We start from the raw sequence: 17578 nt of genomic DNA, 5'->3' as shown, positions 1-17578 counted from the left end.
AAAAACGATGGATCTTTTCAGGGAATCACTTTAAGTACACTACAGAAAAAGCTTGTGCATGACTTTGCATTCACTTCCTCTCTACTGACAGGATTATTGAATATTTTGCATCAGGGAAAAATGAAAAGAACCTGTAGTAATGCAAAGTAAACTGTTTATTTTCCATTCTAGGGCTAAAAGTGCAGAATCCAGAGAAAATATGTACACATACTAGGACCATTAATAGGATTCACTTGCTTTGATCCAATCAGAAAGAGAAGCTTATATATCAAGAAAAATGTGTAACAGGGCATTCTGTGTATGAGTCCATTTTGGTTTAAAGATCTCTCTGTGCACGCCTCCTTTTTCACAAAGGATGCTAACAGAGAAATAAAGAAAAAGAAGCACTGGGTTTTATCAGATGCCTTTAGCATGCCTCTGATAACTGTCCAACAAAGCTTCTGCTAGGAATGACCATCAATCCCAGCAATATATTCAAACAGCTATTTTGCCAACATTATAAATGCAGGTTTTTATCTTGTTCTGCGCATACATGTGCTAAAATATAGTTCATACTCCTTTCTTATACTCTCTGTGTTGAAAATCCACCAGTTAATAGATGGAAAATACACCAGACTAACACGGCTACATTTCTATCACTATTCCATTAGTATGTATGTCAAGGAAATACTCAGAAGCACATGCAGAAAGACACAGAGAATCTAGCAGCATTATGATAGTTTCACACCCTGTTTGTCAGATAAAAAATATAGGACTTAAATTCAGGGTGGGATTTTTTTAGAGTGCTCAGCCTAATTCTCGTCACTGAAGTCAGACCTCATTGGGAGGAGAGTTAAACCAATGTTGAGTACTTGTGAAAGTCCCACCTTTAATGTACAATGCTATTCTGAAGGAACTGCATTTGTAATTTTCCACTTTAATAGTTAAATCATCATCTGAATTTATTGGAAGTCACAGACTTCAGGGATGCTATGAGAGCTCAACTTGCAAGTCAGTTTTTCACTCAGCATGCAGCCAAAACTCCAAGAAAACCCTAAAGATGATAGACTGTTCTGTGCTACACAGGGCAACTCCTTGTGCATGGTGGTTGACTGCTAGGTGCATCTCCTGAACATAACAGAAGAACAGCCATACAGGGTCACACCAAAGGTCGATCTATCCCAGTAACCTGTCTTCCGACAGTAGCCAATGCCAGGTACCCCAGAGCAAATGAACAAAATGGGTAATCATCATGTGATCCCTCTCCCGTCACCCATTCCCAGTTTCTGACAAACAGAGGCTAGGGATACCATTCTTACCCATCCTGGCTAATAGCCAATGACAGACATTTAATCCAGCTTTTTTGAACTCTACTAAAGTCCTAGCCTTCACAACATCCTCTGTTTTTAAATTTTTGTATCCACCTCTATTAAGCAGTCCATTGTATAGATCAACGTTAATAAAGTATTCAAGACTGGGAAAATACTATGGGTAGCAACCTAGAGTCTACGAGCAATTGAATTTACAAATAATCTGATGTGTATGGTGTTATACCAGGTGTGGGCAAAAGGGCCTCTGTGGGCTGGATCTGGCCCACCAAGCGGGTTGATCCGGCCCGTGAAGGCCCTGCCACTTCCCTGCCCACAGGCCAATTAGGGCCTGGGGACAGGGGGAAGCACACAAAGTTTCCTCCACGCTGCCAGGAGTGCACGGTGCTTAGAAGTGCCAACACCTTCCTGGCCAAGCAGGAGGAGACTTTGTGTGCTCCCCCACCCCCAAGCCCTGATTGGCCTGGGGGAAAAGGGAACATGCAAAGTTTCCTCCGCCCTGCTCCCACCCTGCCAGGAGCGTGTGGCACTTAGAAACGCCATGCACTCCTGGCAGGGCTGGAGGAGACTTTGCGCACTCCCCCCACCAAGCCCCGATTGTCCTGGGGCAGAAGGGGGAGTGTGTGAAGTCTCCTCCCACTGCAAGGGGCATGGGCACCTAGGGAGAACCTCTGGGGGGGCAAAGACTTCACGCAATCCCCCACCCCCAAACCAGTCATAGTCTGTGCGTGGGGAATCAGGGAAGTATCCTGGCCCCACCCCTTCTGGAGTGACCTGGGGCCACTTCAAAAATTTCTGAAATGGCACTCAGCAAAAAAGTATTACCCAACCCTGTGTTTTACTTACACACACACACACACACACACACATTCAGACTACATTAACAAAAAGGAGTCTAGTGGCATCTTAAAGACTAACAATTGTATTATGTCCTGAACTTCATGAGTTGCAATTCACTTTGTCAGATGCATGAAGGGAAAGAAAAAGACACAGATAGTAGGGGTACAATCTGTAGTAGGGGTAGGAGAGCTAATTCAATCAGAGTAGTTGATTCCTAAAGTGGAAAATTATTTATGGTAAAGAGTGAGCCATTCCCAATCCCTATTCAGACCCATTTTGATGGTGTTAAATTTGCATATGAATTCCAGCTCAGCAGTTTCAGATTGCAGCCTGGTTTTAAAGATTTTTTTGTCTTGAGGATGGCAACTTTCATGTCTGTAACTGTGGGTAGTGTACACAGCAGCGTTATTTCGGAATAATGTCTGTTATTCTGAAATAACTATGTGAGCATCTATACACCTAGCTCATTATTTCAAAATAATTTTGAAATAACGAACGGCTTATTTCATCATTTGTAAACCTTATTCCACGAGGAATAACATCTCTTCCGAAATAGCTATTTCAGAATAGCAGTATCGTGGACGCTCCACTGCTGTTATTTTGAAATAGCTCCTCCCCCAGGCCATTCAAAGTAATTACTCCCCAGAGCTTCCTGGGGTTCTAAATTGAGGTAGAGCATCTACATTAGGAGAGCCTGCCTTGGACTAATTTACAGGCTTCTCTGTAGTGTAGACGCACTGTTTTTTATGTTGCCATTCTTGATGTCTGATTTGTGTCCTTTTTATTCTGTTGCGTAGAGACAGTCCAGTTTGTCCAATGTATATGGCAGACATGATGGCATATATCACATTAATAAATGTGAAGATGAATGAGCCTTTGATGGTGTAGTTAATGTGGTTAGGGCCAATGATGGTGTCACAAGGATAGATGTGTTGACTGAGTTGGAAATAGAGTTTGTTGCAGGGATTGATTCCTGAATTAGCATTTCTGTTGTGCAGTGTGATGTTAGTGGTGAATATTTGTTTCAGGTTGGGGTCTGTCTGTAAGTGAGGACTAACCTGCCTCCCAAGAGCTGTGAGAGTGAGGGATCGTCATCTAGATTAGGTTGTAGATCCTTTGTGATGTGTTGGAGAAGTTTTGTCTGGGGGCTGTACATAATGGCCAATGGCATTTTGTTGCTTTCTTTGTTGAGTCTATCATGTAGTAGGTGACTTACATTGGAATATGTTGTCCCTTAAAGATGTTAGTAGGGCCGGAAACTTATCCAGAGTATCATAGGCCATCACCAAACTGATGCAGAAAGACTCCTTTATAGCAAAAAAAATCTCAGAATACTCTATCCCTTGCTCTGTGACAGCTGTCAGATGGAAAGCAAAACTAAGACGATATTAGCAAAGGGTCAGTACTCTAGATGGAAGAATCTTAATGAGGCTAGCAAGGTAACTGGATTGGGATGCTATGAAGCGACCACTTCATTATTTATTAAATGCCAGAGCTGCAACTGAACACTTCAAGGTACAAAACTAGTTATTGAAGTGCTTTTAAAATGGTAAGAAATACATAGAAAACTTGTACTGCTTTTGCTCCTCATGAATGAAAGGGGAATGTTGGAATTGGCAGGTAAAGTCTTTTCCTGAAAGAAAAAAAAACATTTAAATACTGTTTTATTTATGTTTAGGCACATGTCTCTAGTGTACTTGACAAGTATCAGGTATGGACATGATGATAACAGCATGAATCTCCACTAAAGCAAAGCTTCCTCTTATCTTTTGGTTGCATTTCAAGAAGAGAATGCATCACGACTGCTTGTTAGAATGTTCCTCTCCTTTCTTCTTATTGCTTCTGCTAATTCAAGAAAGCAAAGACCCTTTAGCTGATGTAGTAGATGTCGTGGTTCTGCCCCATGTACACAGTCCATTCAAACCATCTCCATATATCTTCTGGCCTCTGCCCTCCATCTATACTCAGCAGCAGCATTAACAACTGCCTGTGTGGAATCAACTTGGAGACTGCATCTGTGGCATAAAATAAGTATTCTCCCCATCCCTTTGACCAGACTCGGTGGGATGCTTTAGCCAGGAGGTCCTTTTACAAGCATTCTGTAGTACTGTTCGCCGAGAAACCTTGGCCGCAAGGAATCTCAGTGGTCAGGTCCATCCTCACACCCGCATCTATCATCGGGTTGTTAATAGCTTACCCTAAAGATGTGAACACAGACCAGAATAGTAAACTATTCTAATAGTTAACAAGGAGAATAGAATAGACCAGCTACGACAGGTAAGTACAAACTATATACATACAGAGATAAGGACCCCACTTTTACAGGAACAATATGGAAACAAAATGCACTGAACTGTGACACCAGATAGACCCAAGGAACAGAAAGGTGGCTAGATGGAGAGCCACTAGAACTGTACCATGTCTTGCAGCTTTCTTCCTAGCTCTTGCGACACAGCTCTAGATGATCAGGAGGGGTCAGACCAGCAAGCAGGAGCAGCAGCAGCTGGAACGGTGGCGGTGTCTGACCACCACAGATGGTGCCAGGCCTCTGTTATTTTACCCTCCCTTGTGTCGTCGTGGCGGTAACTATGCGGATAACAATAAGGAATGGTGAATAGCCACACACTCCTTGCCTGCAAGTGAGTCTTTCCCACCCAGCTATCCCAAATGTGAGACAGCGGACCCACTGTGAGAGACAGCAACAACACTCTGCCACGCAGGCGGGCAGCCCCAGGCTATGCCAGAGGTGGCCCTATATAACCTGCAGTTGTTGGGCAGACTTCGATGTATCCCTGCCCATGTGATCTCAGTCCCTGGGCAGATTATACCCATGTGACTACCAGGGTTTCCCACCACCACGTGGAAGCACGGGAAAAGGAGGGGGGGAGAAAGAGCACCAATATGGATTCCAGTTGTTGTTTTGCAACCCAAAATGGTGTCCATGGCTAAAATGGTAGCTGCTATCTTACGTACCGTTGGACAAATTTGTTCCTTGTTCAGACATGATCAGCAAAGCTATGGTGCTGGAGTGCCTTGAATATATAAAAGTTATCACATGGTGGTTTCAGCAGCTGCCTTGTCTTCTGGTTTTGAAACTTGTTTATTCCACCTAAGTGGCAAATTCTTATTTTTTTGCTTAAGCAGTCCTAATGACTGCATTTGTTCCCTTTCAGCCTGAAACATGTTTACTTGGTGATGAACATCAGGCAGGATTTGAGAGAAATCTTGTAATCCTTGAGTCTCTCTTTCATCTCAGTTTGTTGGCAGTGAAGGATTTCATGCAGCTCCCACATTTTATGTGTTAATCCTGAATTCTTCCTTATTGTGCTGCAACCATGGTTCATTTTATTTACTATCTTTTCCACTCTGGAGTCAACAGCTTACTTGGTCTCACAACTTACATTCTTATCAAGTTAATTACTATACTTCTGTTTCTTAGTACTCCTTATTTGGTTCACAGTATGTACGGGGGGAGGTGGCTTCTAGTTCTAGTAAATAATTTGAGTTTAGAAAGTTTCTAATGGGAGGGGGAGTAGAAGAGAGTACTTTTTTCTGTTTTTTGGTCAGCTCTAGTGCTCTCTCAGCACATAAAGAAGCTGTCCCTGCTCTAAAATGCTCATGGTCTGAAAGAAAAAAAGTGGTTAAGGGGTGAGGGAAACAGCATTGCTAACAGTGAGCAGTCAAAAATCATGAGGAAGGCAACCCAAAAATTTAATCAAAATATGATTTCATTTGCTTTGTGGGTGTGAGACTTTGGGCTACTTGTGTTTCTCACTGCACACATGAGAGATGGAAACTTATTTTTATAAGTGAAAACAGATTATCCTGTAATAACTTGACTCCAGAAGCCAGGGCTTTATGAAATGCAATATTTAATGTAAGACAGGCAATCTCATGAGAGCCAGCAAGAGAGGCAAAAGAGGATACAATATCCAAACAGAATAGTCTGTAGAATAGCTCCCACCTGCACATGGTAATTATACTTCCTAATTCTTTACATGTGCGAGTATGACATACCAAGATATAATCCAGACTAATAGATATTTGTCACACTTGTTCTGCAACTTTGAGTGCCTTATACTGAGTATACTGCTCTAAGAGTTTCTATCTGCATGGCTTACAACATGCAAGCTACACCCTAATATTTTTGTGTAATTGTGCAGCCTGCCAGTCACACTAGAATTACATTCTGGTTCTCACTGGCCTTAGTAATATTGCAGTGTGACTCTGGATTTCCCCCCAAAATAGGCATTTTGTACTTCCCAGCCCTCTCCTGGACAATATAAGCTTATATATAAAGTCATTCATTTAACATAAATGATACACACATGCCCTGTCATCCCCAATGTTTGAACTGAACTCCATTTCAGGAACCACAGAATCTTCCCCATGACTCAGCCCTCCTGCTAAGGTCACTCATAGAACCCCTTTTCAGGGTACACTGTCTGGGCAACCCTGGGCAGTCTTCCTATTCTTAGCTTTGGTGCTACTCTCCTACTGTCTGATAGTGGAATCCTCTTCGGTAGGTTCCACCCAAGGGGCCCTCAGTTCAGCTGTGCAAGTTTTCTCTCTCTACTCTCATTGCTCTTGGCTTGGGGCTCTTCCTGCCATTGGTTCCTCTTGATCTACCAATTCCCAATGCTTATTTACTTTTCCCAGGAAATGGCTGCAGCCAATACATACCAAAGGGTTCAAATACTCCTTCCCATATCCCAAAAGTGTCTACCCTTTCCCAGCAGCCACCTCTATTTCCTATTTTCTGTCTTTGTAAGGTCTGCCTAGCTCATCCATTCTCACCTGGACTCACTCACTTAGGGGGTTACTTGGTAGCCCGATTGCCCACAGCAGCAATCTATTGGGTTAATTGGCCTCCTTCTTGACCCTAATTAACCCTGTCAGAACGTGTCAGCGTGTGGGGTACAGACATCCCATCACAGAACTCCACAAATCAAATTAGATAAGAACCCTTTGCAGCAACTTGCATCAGATGCATTAGCTGAATCATGCAATTTGGTTTGGGTGATACAGAATTCAAAGAGGTGGATTTTTGAGCAGCTGTGGTACACTTCATTCATCAGCCTTTTTAGCTGGCTCAGCTGCTGAGAAGCACATTCTATATATGTCTATTTAAAAGTTCTCCATGTGCTTACCTTATTTCCTGCTATTTACAGTAGAACTAGATACTCAGTTATGTTCGTTGTAGTGCACAAGTCTTATCTCTTGCTCTCTTTCACCTTCAGACAGTAGTCGCCTGTTGTTATTATTTTTAGGCAAAAGCAACAGGTATTGCCTACTTGACCTTCCTTCATAACAGGAAGGGGACCACATAGCAGTATGTTATTCTAGTTTGTGTTCTTGTCCCATATCAGCATAGTGACTGTGCTTTCTTGCCCAATATTATTTTTAACCAGGTATTTTCTACTCTACATTATAAATGATACATGGTAACATAGCATTCAAAATCAATGAAAAAGTAGAGCTGTATCTCTGTTTCATTATTGCTGTTAATACTTAATAATCATCCTGGTATGAAAAGAACTGGTCTGATTGTGGCTGGCTGATACCACATGGTTGATCACTATAAATATGCAGTCAAATATTACAATTGTGATTGCATTAATTGCTACATTAGTATCAGACATGTGAGCATTAAGGCAGTTTCATTTTCCACCAGAAATTAATTTTTTGAATGTTAATATTTGAATGTGTGTATTAGTTCAATTTTCCTTAATATGTTTTTTTTCTTTTCTATTAAGAAATACATTTGTTACTGGGGTTTTTTTGGGGTGTTGGAAATCCACAGTTATTATTTGTGGCTTTTTTCAGAGAAGGGGAGAGGGAGGTTTATTTTCATTATTTTTTAATTTTGGAGATTTACACAGGGGGGATCAGAACATGTGACCTGAGCACCCAGCAGCCTTTTATAGCTGTGATATGAGTTGCTGGTGCTTGGCACTTTTGAAAATCAGGCTATGCTCAGATGCCTAAATATGGGCTGTGAAGTTAAAGCTTAGGCTCCCGTTTAAAAAAAAAATCTTGACTGATTCATGGATAGATTTCTGAATTGTGTTAATGCTAGAAGTAAAAAAAAAGTTGAATATTGCAAATATATCTTCTCTTCCACCATCGACCCAACTCTGGAAAAGACTAACTTTAGGCACTTTTAATAAAAATTGGCCAATCTATTTAGCGAAAGACCAACTGATTCCAATGAAATGAACACAAAGTTCCTGTAGACTCCAGCTGTAGCAGGAGAAAGTCCACATAATATAATAAGAAAAGTATTGCCTTTCTGAAAGTTTAAGCCCTTTAAATTTTGCTGGGACACATACACCCCCTTTCGGGTACAACGCAATGTTGCGCAGCTTGTACCACTAAGGATTGTTATGCTACATCTCTAGTAATTATTTAGCCTTGGGTAACATTTCACTGAATTATTAATGTTACTTATTGCTCCACACAACATTTAGTCCCTGAATCCGCCCACATGACTACTAGTCTCTGCTTGGTCGATTTTGATGACAAAAATAACAAATTGGAACTATAACATTTGTTTACTCAGAGCACATTAAGCTGGCAGCTATCAAATAAGAACTGTATTACTACCTGAAATTACTTTCAAAATAAAATCAATAGCTTTTTTAAACACAGGTCCAACAAACAAATAATTAATCACCTCCCCCCCCCCCGAAAGATCAGTAACAAGTTTTATTTACAATGAATAATGAAGATAAACCAACAAAAGGAATTTCAGGCAAAATCTGGATAGATTGCTAACCTATGGGAAGAGAGAGAGAATAATACATTTAATGTAGATTATTTATTTCTCCTCTAATAGCTCAACAGGCATGTGTTTAAGGTGCCTTATGACAGAAGTGCTAAGAATAGATACATTTATTATTCATTTTGATTCAGTGGCAGCTGTTGGATTCAAAGTGGGTTTTAATTGTTTCTTTTTTAAAAGTATTTTAGGAAATAAAACCTCCAGCTGGTGGAGTGACAGTTCATCAATATTTCTGCTTCTGCGTTAAAATCCTAATCTGATTTCACTTAGATGTCATGTTCGTTCTGTGTGCAGCCTGGTTCAAGTTTGCTTGTCTTCTGGCCATAGATAGTCACCCCACTCCTGCTTCATCTAGCTGACGTCACTAGTCCCTCTCAAGTGACAAATGATGTTCAGTGCCCAATAATATCTGAATGCTTCTCCAAAGGCAGGCTGTTGCTAGAGTTTCAAACCACAGGCACAATTGACGTCAGAGGGTGTATTACCCATAGATCAGTCTCTAAACTACATTACTTCATCTAGTTGGCAAATGTTCAGATAGAATCCTTGATGGGATCTGCAGTCTCTTAGAATAGTTTGCAGAAAACTGAGCATTAATATTTCCTGCTATTTTATTATGTAGGAGTTGAACTGCTTGCTCATGCTTTATTTAGTCCAAGCATAAATATGCTGCAGACCAACACAGCAGGTTATAGATTGACCACCTTAACCCAGAGCCTGGAGAATGCCTGTTAGCACTACTAAAGCTAATCATCCTTAAAGGGGGACATATCTTGCTTTTTTCTGCCGGTATTCTGCTGTCAGCATAGATTAGACAAGTAGATTGCTGACCATGAGTTTTTATTATGACAGCCAGTGTAAGTGGCATGATAATTTACACAGTGAGAGAACTCCCTACTGTTATGGTAGCAAAAGACATTTAAAGTTAAGAGGAGTTCAAAAGCTGTTCAAAAGCTTCAGAGGGGTAGCTGACTTAATCTGTAAGTGAAAACACTTAAAAAACAGTGAATAGTCTATGGCACCTTAAAGTCTAACAAAACATGTAGATGGTATCATGAGCTTTCATGACCACAACCCACTTCTTCCAATGAATGGAGTTATTAAAGGTCCAGTTCCAAAATAAATATGGGAGGGGGCAGGAAAAAGAAGGGAAAAGGGGAAAAATAGTCAATTAGAGTGTTCATGCTACATGAAGCTGATAGAGATGGTGCACCCTAAACCTAAAATTAGATAAGCAATTTGTGCTACACAAATTGCATATCTTATTTCAAAACTATTTTGAAATTTGAAATTTGATGTGTTTACACGCTATTTCGAGCCATCCCGTATCCCTTGTGCAACGAGGTTTACCGGGATGGAGAAATAACGCCCCCGTTATTTCGAAAAATATTTCAAAATAATGGGTAGTTTGTGTAGACATGGGGTAACCATGCAGTGTAAACATACTCTAATTGACTATTTCCCCCCCATCCCCTATTTATTTTGGAACTGGACCTTTAATAACTCCATTCATCGGAAGAAGAGGGTTGTGCCCACAAAAGCTCATGAAACCATATATGTGTTTTGTTAGTTAGTCTTTAAGGTACTGCTAGACTATTCATTGTTTTTTAAATACTTAAAAAATAACAAATAGTCTGATAGCACTTTAAAGACTAACAAAACATGTAGATGGTATCATGAGCTTTCGGGGACACAACCCACTTCTACACAGCCAGTCATCTGAAGAAGTGGGCTGTGTTCACAAGAGCTCATGATACCATCTACATAAGTGGTCCCCAACCTTTTGGAGCTGCTGGGTGCCCTGGGCAGGGCTGCTCACACACTGTGCGCCTGGGGGCGGAGCCGCTCAAGCACCCGGGGGTGGAGCCGCGCATGCACTGCGTGCCCGGGGGCGGTGACCCCATGCGTTGCGCATCCAGGGGTGGGGCTGCCAATTCTCCATGCATCCGGGACCAGCGCCCCCTATAGCCACGCGCTCGGGGCCGGCACTCCCCATGAGCTGTGCGCCCAGGTGCAGGGCCACCCATTCGCCACACGCCCAGGGGCGGGGCCACCCATGCGCCGCATGCCCGGGGGCAGGGCCACCCATGCACTCAGGGCTGGCGCCGCGCATGCGCGGTGTGCCCAGGACCAGTACCGCGCGTGCGCTGTGCGCCCAGGGCAGGGCCGGCCCTGAGCACTTGGCGGGCGCATGTAAATGCCCCGTTGGGCGCCATGGCGCCTGTGGGCACTGCGTTGGGGACCACTGATCTACATGTTTTGTTAGTCTTTAAAGTGCTACCAGACTATTTGTTGTTTTTTAAGTTTTTCCTGTTACAGACTAACTCGCCTACCCCTCTGAAACGATTGTTTTTTAAGTTTTTCCAAAAACTACCTGATGGATCTGTTGTTGGAGGCAGCTCACTCTACACCTCTGAATGAAGTCTGCTACTTTGGGGAAATCTAATAGAGCCAGTAATGTAGAAGATCTCCATGAAGCCTCCCAGTAGCCTTCCAGACATCAATGGGTAGACAGCAGCAGCATTAAAAAACCCCTATCCATCTCTCCAGCTGCCTTCAGTGTTCTTTGGACAGCAGGAAGATGGGAAAGGATTGCTATAGTGTACAGCCTCAGCTCTTTGAGGAGGCTACAGAGCAACTCTGCTCCTGATTCAAGAGTGTTCAGTGTAGCTTTCTAAGAGCAAACGTGAATCTCTGAAAATCCAACATTTTCATAAGAACTCTGACTTATGCTAGGAGCTCTTTAGATTTGAAAAAAGCCCAGAATAGTGTATCTAGCTCAACCTGCTGCTTTTCTGTTCTGATTCTAATATCTGCTCTTTAAGGGCCTACTCCAAAACCCACCAAAGTTGTAGGAAAGGCCCTAGCAGCCTAAACGTACGCTATAGAGTTTTACCTGATCTAGAACTGAGTAAACACTGATTGGCTATAGATATAGCATAAGACAGAGGATAGGTTTTGTCATGAGCACAGTGCAGGAACAGTGCTTGAAAGGTGCACTGATCTTCAAATTATTTGAACTAGTTGTTTGAGTTTAAAATTACCCCAAATTAATCAGAATAGTTAGAGAACCAAAAAGTACCACTATGGCTAAACAGCGAAGTAAAAGAAGCAGTGAGAGGCAAAAGGCATCTTTTATAAAGTGGAAGTTAAATCCTAGTGAGGAAAATAGAGAGCATAAACTCTAGCAAACGAAGTACAAAAATATAATTAGAAAGGCCAGAATAGAATTAAAAAAAAAAATTAGCCAAAGACTCAAAGTAATATCAAAGAATTTTTGACGTACATCAGAATCAGCCAGCTAAACAACCAGTGGGGCTACTGGATAATCGAGATACTAAAGGAGCACTCAAGGATGATAAGGTTACTAAGGAAAACTAAACGAATTATTTCTCTTGGTCTTTACAGCTAGGGTTGCCAGATACTTTCACAAAAAATCCCAAACATGTCAGGGAAAAAATTGGTTGAGCAAAAAAAAAGTGGGGGGACCAAACTTGTTGAGCAAAAAAAAAAAAAGTTGCTGTGCCTTTAAATTTTCTGGTTTTTTTTAATGGGCAGAAGATGCAATTACCAGACTGTCCTGGCAAAAAACAGACACCTGGTAAGACAATTCACAGCTGAGAACGTGAGTGAGATTCCCAAACCTGAGCCATTCTTTTTAGGTTACAAATCTGAGGAATTTACCAGATTGAGGTGTCATGTGAGGTTTTGGAACAAACTGATTAACTAAATATTAACAAGTCACCAGGACTAGATGGTATTCCCATTTGAATATTCTGAAAGAATTCAAATGTGAAATTGCAGAACTATAGTCTGTAACTAATTGTTTAAATCAGATTCTGTACCAAATGACTGGAGGATGGCTAATATGATGCCAATTTATTAAAAAGGGCTCTCGCGGTGAACCTGGCATTTATGGGCTGGAAAGGCTAACTTCAGTTCTGGGTAAACTGGTTGAAAGTATAGTAAAGAACAGAATTTTCAGACACTAGAGGAACATAATTTGTTGAGGAAGAATCAACATGGTTTTTGTAAAGGGAAAACTTGCCTCATCAATCTGTTAGAGTGCATCTACACTGCGGGCTAAAGTCGAATCAAGATACGTTAATTGCCTTAACTCAGCTTTTGGTGCTATCTGCACTGCAGGAAGACACAGGAAGAACACTCTTCCTTCAACTTCCCTTATTCTTCGTGAAATGAGGATTATTTTGAAATAATGGGCTTGCTGTGTAGATGCGCACTCTTTTATTTTGAAATAACATGAGTTATGCAAACGAAGCAGGGGGGATTTAAATCCCCGCTTCATTTGCAATTGTGATGTATCTAATTTGCATCGCTTTTACGGAAAAGGGATGCAGTCTAGACACAGCCTGGGTGACTGGGCAACAAAACAGCAGATTAAAGTTAATGTTGATAAATGCAAAGTAATTCACGTTGGAAAACATAATGCTAACTGTACATATAAAATGATGAGGTCTAAAATTAGCTGTTTGCCATGCAAGAAAGAGATCTTGGAGTAATTGTTGATAGTTTTGAAAACATCCACTCAATGTGTAGCAGCAGTCAGAAAAGAAAACAGAATGTTGGGAATCGTTAAGAAAGGGATAGATAAGACCTAAAATATCATATTGCCTCTAGATGAATCCATGATACATCTTGAATACTGCATGCAGATGTGTTCACCTCATCTCAAAAATATATATTGGAATTGAAAATGGTTCAGAAAATAACAATAAAAATGATTAGGGGTTGGGGAGGAGAGATGAATAAGACTGGGACTTTTCTGCTTGGAAAAGAGACAGCTAAGGAGGGATATGGTAGATGTCTATAAAATTGTGACTGAAAGTAAATACAGGAGTGTCCTTCTCATAACACAAGAATTAGGGGTCACCAAATGAAATTAATAATAATGTTAATGCTCAGTCCAGTCATTGAGGCAGTTTTGTCTAGTGTTGCAACCTTTTCTTCAGTGCTTTCATGTTGGAGTGAAAGGAGGGTGACATCGTCAGCAAAATGAATGTCTTTTAGCTGTTTGTTAAGTGTCCACTGAATGCCCCATTGATGGCCATCTGTTGTCCTGCTCATAATCCAGTCCATTGTGATCAAGGACAGGAAAGGTGACAATAGGCACCCTTGTCACACTCCTAAGAGTATGCTGAGGGATTCTATCAAGACACCATTGTGAACAACTTGGCATGTCGAGGGTTCATATGTTGAACGGACCAGGTTAATAATTTTGGATGAGGGGATGACCTGGAAGATGCAGAGCAGTTCATCTACTTGGAGAGTATTATGGGCAGAGATGGAGGAACAGACAAGGATATCAATGCTAGGATAGGGAAAGCAACAGCTGCATTCAAGACTCTTCATCCCATATGGAGTTCACAAATAATATCTGCAAAGATGAAACTGCGAATCTGCAACACAAATGTGAAGAGTGTGCTCTTGTATGGGTGCGAGACCTGACATACTAAAAAGTCTTCAAATCACAAGCTACAGACATTCATAAACACATGCTTGAGGTACATCCTTCACATCAAATAGCAAGACTTTGTCACAAATAAGGAGCTTTGGAACAGAGCAGGACAAGAACCACTTGACGTTCCAATCAAGAGAAGAAAGTGGGGATGGCTAGACCACATTCTCAGAAAACCATCATCCAGCATAGTCCATCAAGCTTTCTCATGGAACCGGCAAGGAAAATGCAAAAGAAGACAACCTCGGACAAAATGGAGAAGATCTACTAAGACTGAAGGACAACAACTGGGGTATTCCTGGAGTCAGCTAGAAGTTTTGTCTCAAGACAGAGTGAAGTGGAGGAGACTTGTAGATGACCTATGCATCACTTGGAGTACAAGAGTTTAAGAAGAAGAAATGAAATTAATAGGCAGCAGGTTTGAAACTAACAAAGGAAGTATTTCTTCATACAAAACCTGTGGAACTCTTTTCCAGAGGATGTTATGAAGGCCAAGACTAAAACAAGGTTCAAAAAAGAACCAGATAAATTCATAGAGGGCAGGTCCATCAATGGCTATTAGCCAGAATGGACAGGGAGGGTATGTCTACATTGCATTCCTCCTTCGAGAGAGGATTGCAAATGCAGACAAACAAAATTGCAAATGAAGCTCAGATTTGAATGTCCTCATTTTTGGAGTACAGGATCTTTTGAAAAAGCCTGCTGTTTTCGAAATAACCACATATAGACCATTGTTTCACTTTCAAATTAGCGCTTTTTCGAAAGATTATGCAAATGATTATGCAAATGAAGTGTGGGAAATTCAAATCCGTGCTTCATTTGCAATTTTGTTTATCTGCATTTGCATTCCTCTCTCGAAAGAGGAATGCAATGTAGACATACCCGGATGGTTTTCTTCTTGCCAGAAGTTGGGAATGAGCAGCAGGAGATGGATTACCTGTTCTGTTCATTCCCTCTAAACCAGGCACCTGATGTTGATCATTGTCAGAAGACAGGATAGTGAGTTAGATGGAACATTGGTCTGCCCCAGTCTGCCCGTTCTTATGTTCTTATGAATGCTCCATATCCGCAAAGGTATTTCTGTATTTCTTTCATAGGCAATTGCTTACTTTCATGGGCCACAGGGTTCTAGTTTCTAATTATAGTGGTTCTTGAAATGATGACTGCAAGAGTTATAACAACAAAAATGAAAAATCTGCAAGATGGAAATCACAATGACATGATTTAAATGACTGATATCTCTCCATTTTCCAGAAAATGAATTCTGCATGCTGATGGGCCATGTACATCATTCTTTGCTTTCCTGGATTTTGAATCTGTTCAGTGCTCATCCATAACTTGAAGTTTTCAAGTGCTTTTCATTTCCACTTTTTCTTTCAGAATTTGGGATCCTATCCTGTGATGCACTAAATGTTTCTGTGAAAGTTGTGAGTACACTCAATTCTCAGTGAATTGAAGGGAGCCTGGCACTGCACAGAATTAGAATTTTGGCTCCATTTCCAAGTTGATCTTTTCTGATCTCATTAACTGCAGGTGTTTAGCATGCCTAAGATCAGCCTCTGAACATCTCCCTTCTATTTAAATTGAATAGTTTAATTTCTCCTTGAGATTCAGTATTCCTAGCTGTACCATTATTGTTTATGAAACCACGTGTTATGGGATCAGGGAGATTTTTTTATCCACAAAGAGTAGAGTCCTGCTGCCATAATATGTCACCATTGAAGTAAATCTTGAGAGTGCTGGAACTGACAACAAAGGACAGTTTGACAGTAAAACAGTCAGAGACATTGTAAGGGTTCTAACAAATTGTGATGGATGGAACATCATAAAGAGTAATAAATATGCTCCCATGACTGTTGCATTGTTTACAGGGGTAACATGCGGAACAAGTTGTTTCTGTAGAAAAATGTTTCAACATTTTTTTCAGACTGGTTTAAAGTCATTTTTATAGGTTCCCCCCTCTTTATTTGCTCTCCATTGCTTTCTGAACAACCTCTTCAATGTCTGATTGCCATTTTCCTCTTATTTTATTCTTCCCAGTTGGACAAACTAATTCAGTTTGGGAAGGAATTTAAATGGCCTTGGTTGTACAGGCAGTCCCCGGGTTACGTACAAGATAGGGACTGTAGGTTTGTTCTTAAGTTGAATTTGTATGTAAGTCGGAACTGGTACATATTGTAGGGGAAACTCTAGCCAAACATTTTTTTTAGTTTTGGATAGCATAGGGAAAGGTTAACTCCCCTCTAATGTTTGTTTTGCTGTCTGTTCCCCTGTTCAGAAGATTTCACATCTATTTCTGTCCCTGTGACAAACTCAGGACTAAAGGAGTAACTCATCAAATACCAAACAGCTCTGCACCATGCTTTGAGCTAATAGCTTTATTTCTACACACCACCCAGGGTTCTAGGAGGAGGGTCCTTTTTTTGCTAACACAATGAGGCCAGCACTTTGTTTGTTTTGGTGGAGTCTTTGTTTGCCCAGGGAGCCCAGCATGTATAGGGGGAGGAGGGGCGGAGAGGCTGCTTTTGTCTGCTGTTCGGCAGCCTGTTGCTCAGGGGAGGGGGCAGCCTGTTGCTGGCAGGGGGGGTGGGGGGAGGCGTGCAGGATGCGAGGCCGCGGGGGGGGGGGGCAGCGGGCGTGGGGAGGCACTTTCCCTCTGCCCAGCAGCTCTGCGGGATCCCTGTCCCTGTGGCCAGCTGCTGCAGGCAGAGGCCAGTTGGAGCCGGCCGAAGAGGAGGAGGAGGTGGATTCTAGGACCCAGGTGAGCGAGCCCCGGGACGCTGCTGCGCTCAGAGAGCCCAGCATGTATAGAGGGGAGGAGGGGCAGAGAGGCTGCTTTTGTCTGTTCGGCAGCCTGTTGCTCAGGGGAGGGGGCAGCCTGTTGCTGGCAGGGGGGTGGGGGGGGGCAGCGGGCGTGGGGAGGCACTTTTCCTCTGCCCGGCAGCTCTGCGGGACCCCAGTCGGAGCTGGCCCGAGGAGGAGGAGGATCCTAGGACCCAGGTGAGCGAGCCCCGGGAATGCTGCTGCGCATGTGCGGGAGTTGCCTCACCCCGTTCGTATCTAGGGATCCGACGTAAGTCGGATCCACGTAAGTCGGGGACTGCCTGTACTTAACTGCAAACACATGTGCTTGATAAAAGAGGAGAGGTGAAGTGAAGATGAATGATGTAA

General features: G+C 42.0%; 2 long non-coding RNA genes across 2 annotated transcripts in view; one reads left to right on the top strand and one right to left on the bottom strand.

Annotated features, from left to right (window-relative positions):
- LOC142818887 (uncharacterized) overlaps positions 1 to 17578 on the top strand; it is a 107173-nt gene that overhangs the window by 80468 nt on the left and 9127 nt on the right. The gene's annotated exons all lie outside the window — the stretch shown is intronic.
- LOC142818790 (uncharacterized) lies at positions 3892 to 5421 on the bottom strand. Its single transcript, XR_012896442.1, has 3 exons — positions 5121 to 5421; positions 4565 to 4733; positions 3892 to 3992 (listed from the first exon to the last, which is right to left on the bottom strand). It is a non-coding gene; the product is annotated as an uncharacterized LOC142818790 (long non-coding RNA).

This window comes from Pelodiscus sinensis, chromosome 18 (genome assembly GCF_049634645.1).
Source record: "Pelodiscus sinensis isolate JC-2024 chromosome 18, ASM4963464v1, whole genome shotgun sequence".
In the NCBI taxonomy this organism is placed as follows: Eukaryota; Metazoa; Chordata; order Testudines; family Trionychidae; genus Pelodiscus; species Pelodiscus sinensis.
This window is presented reverse-complemented; position numbering and strand designations above follow the sequence as displayed.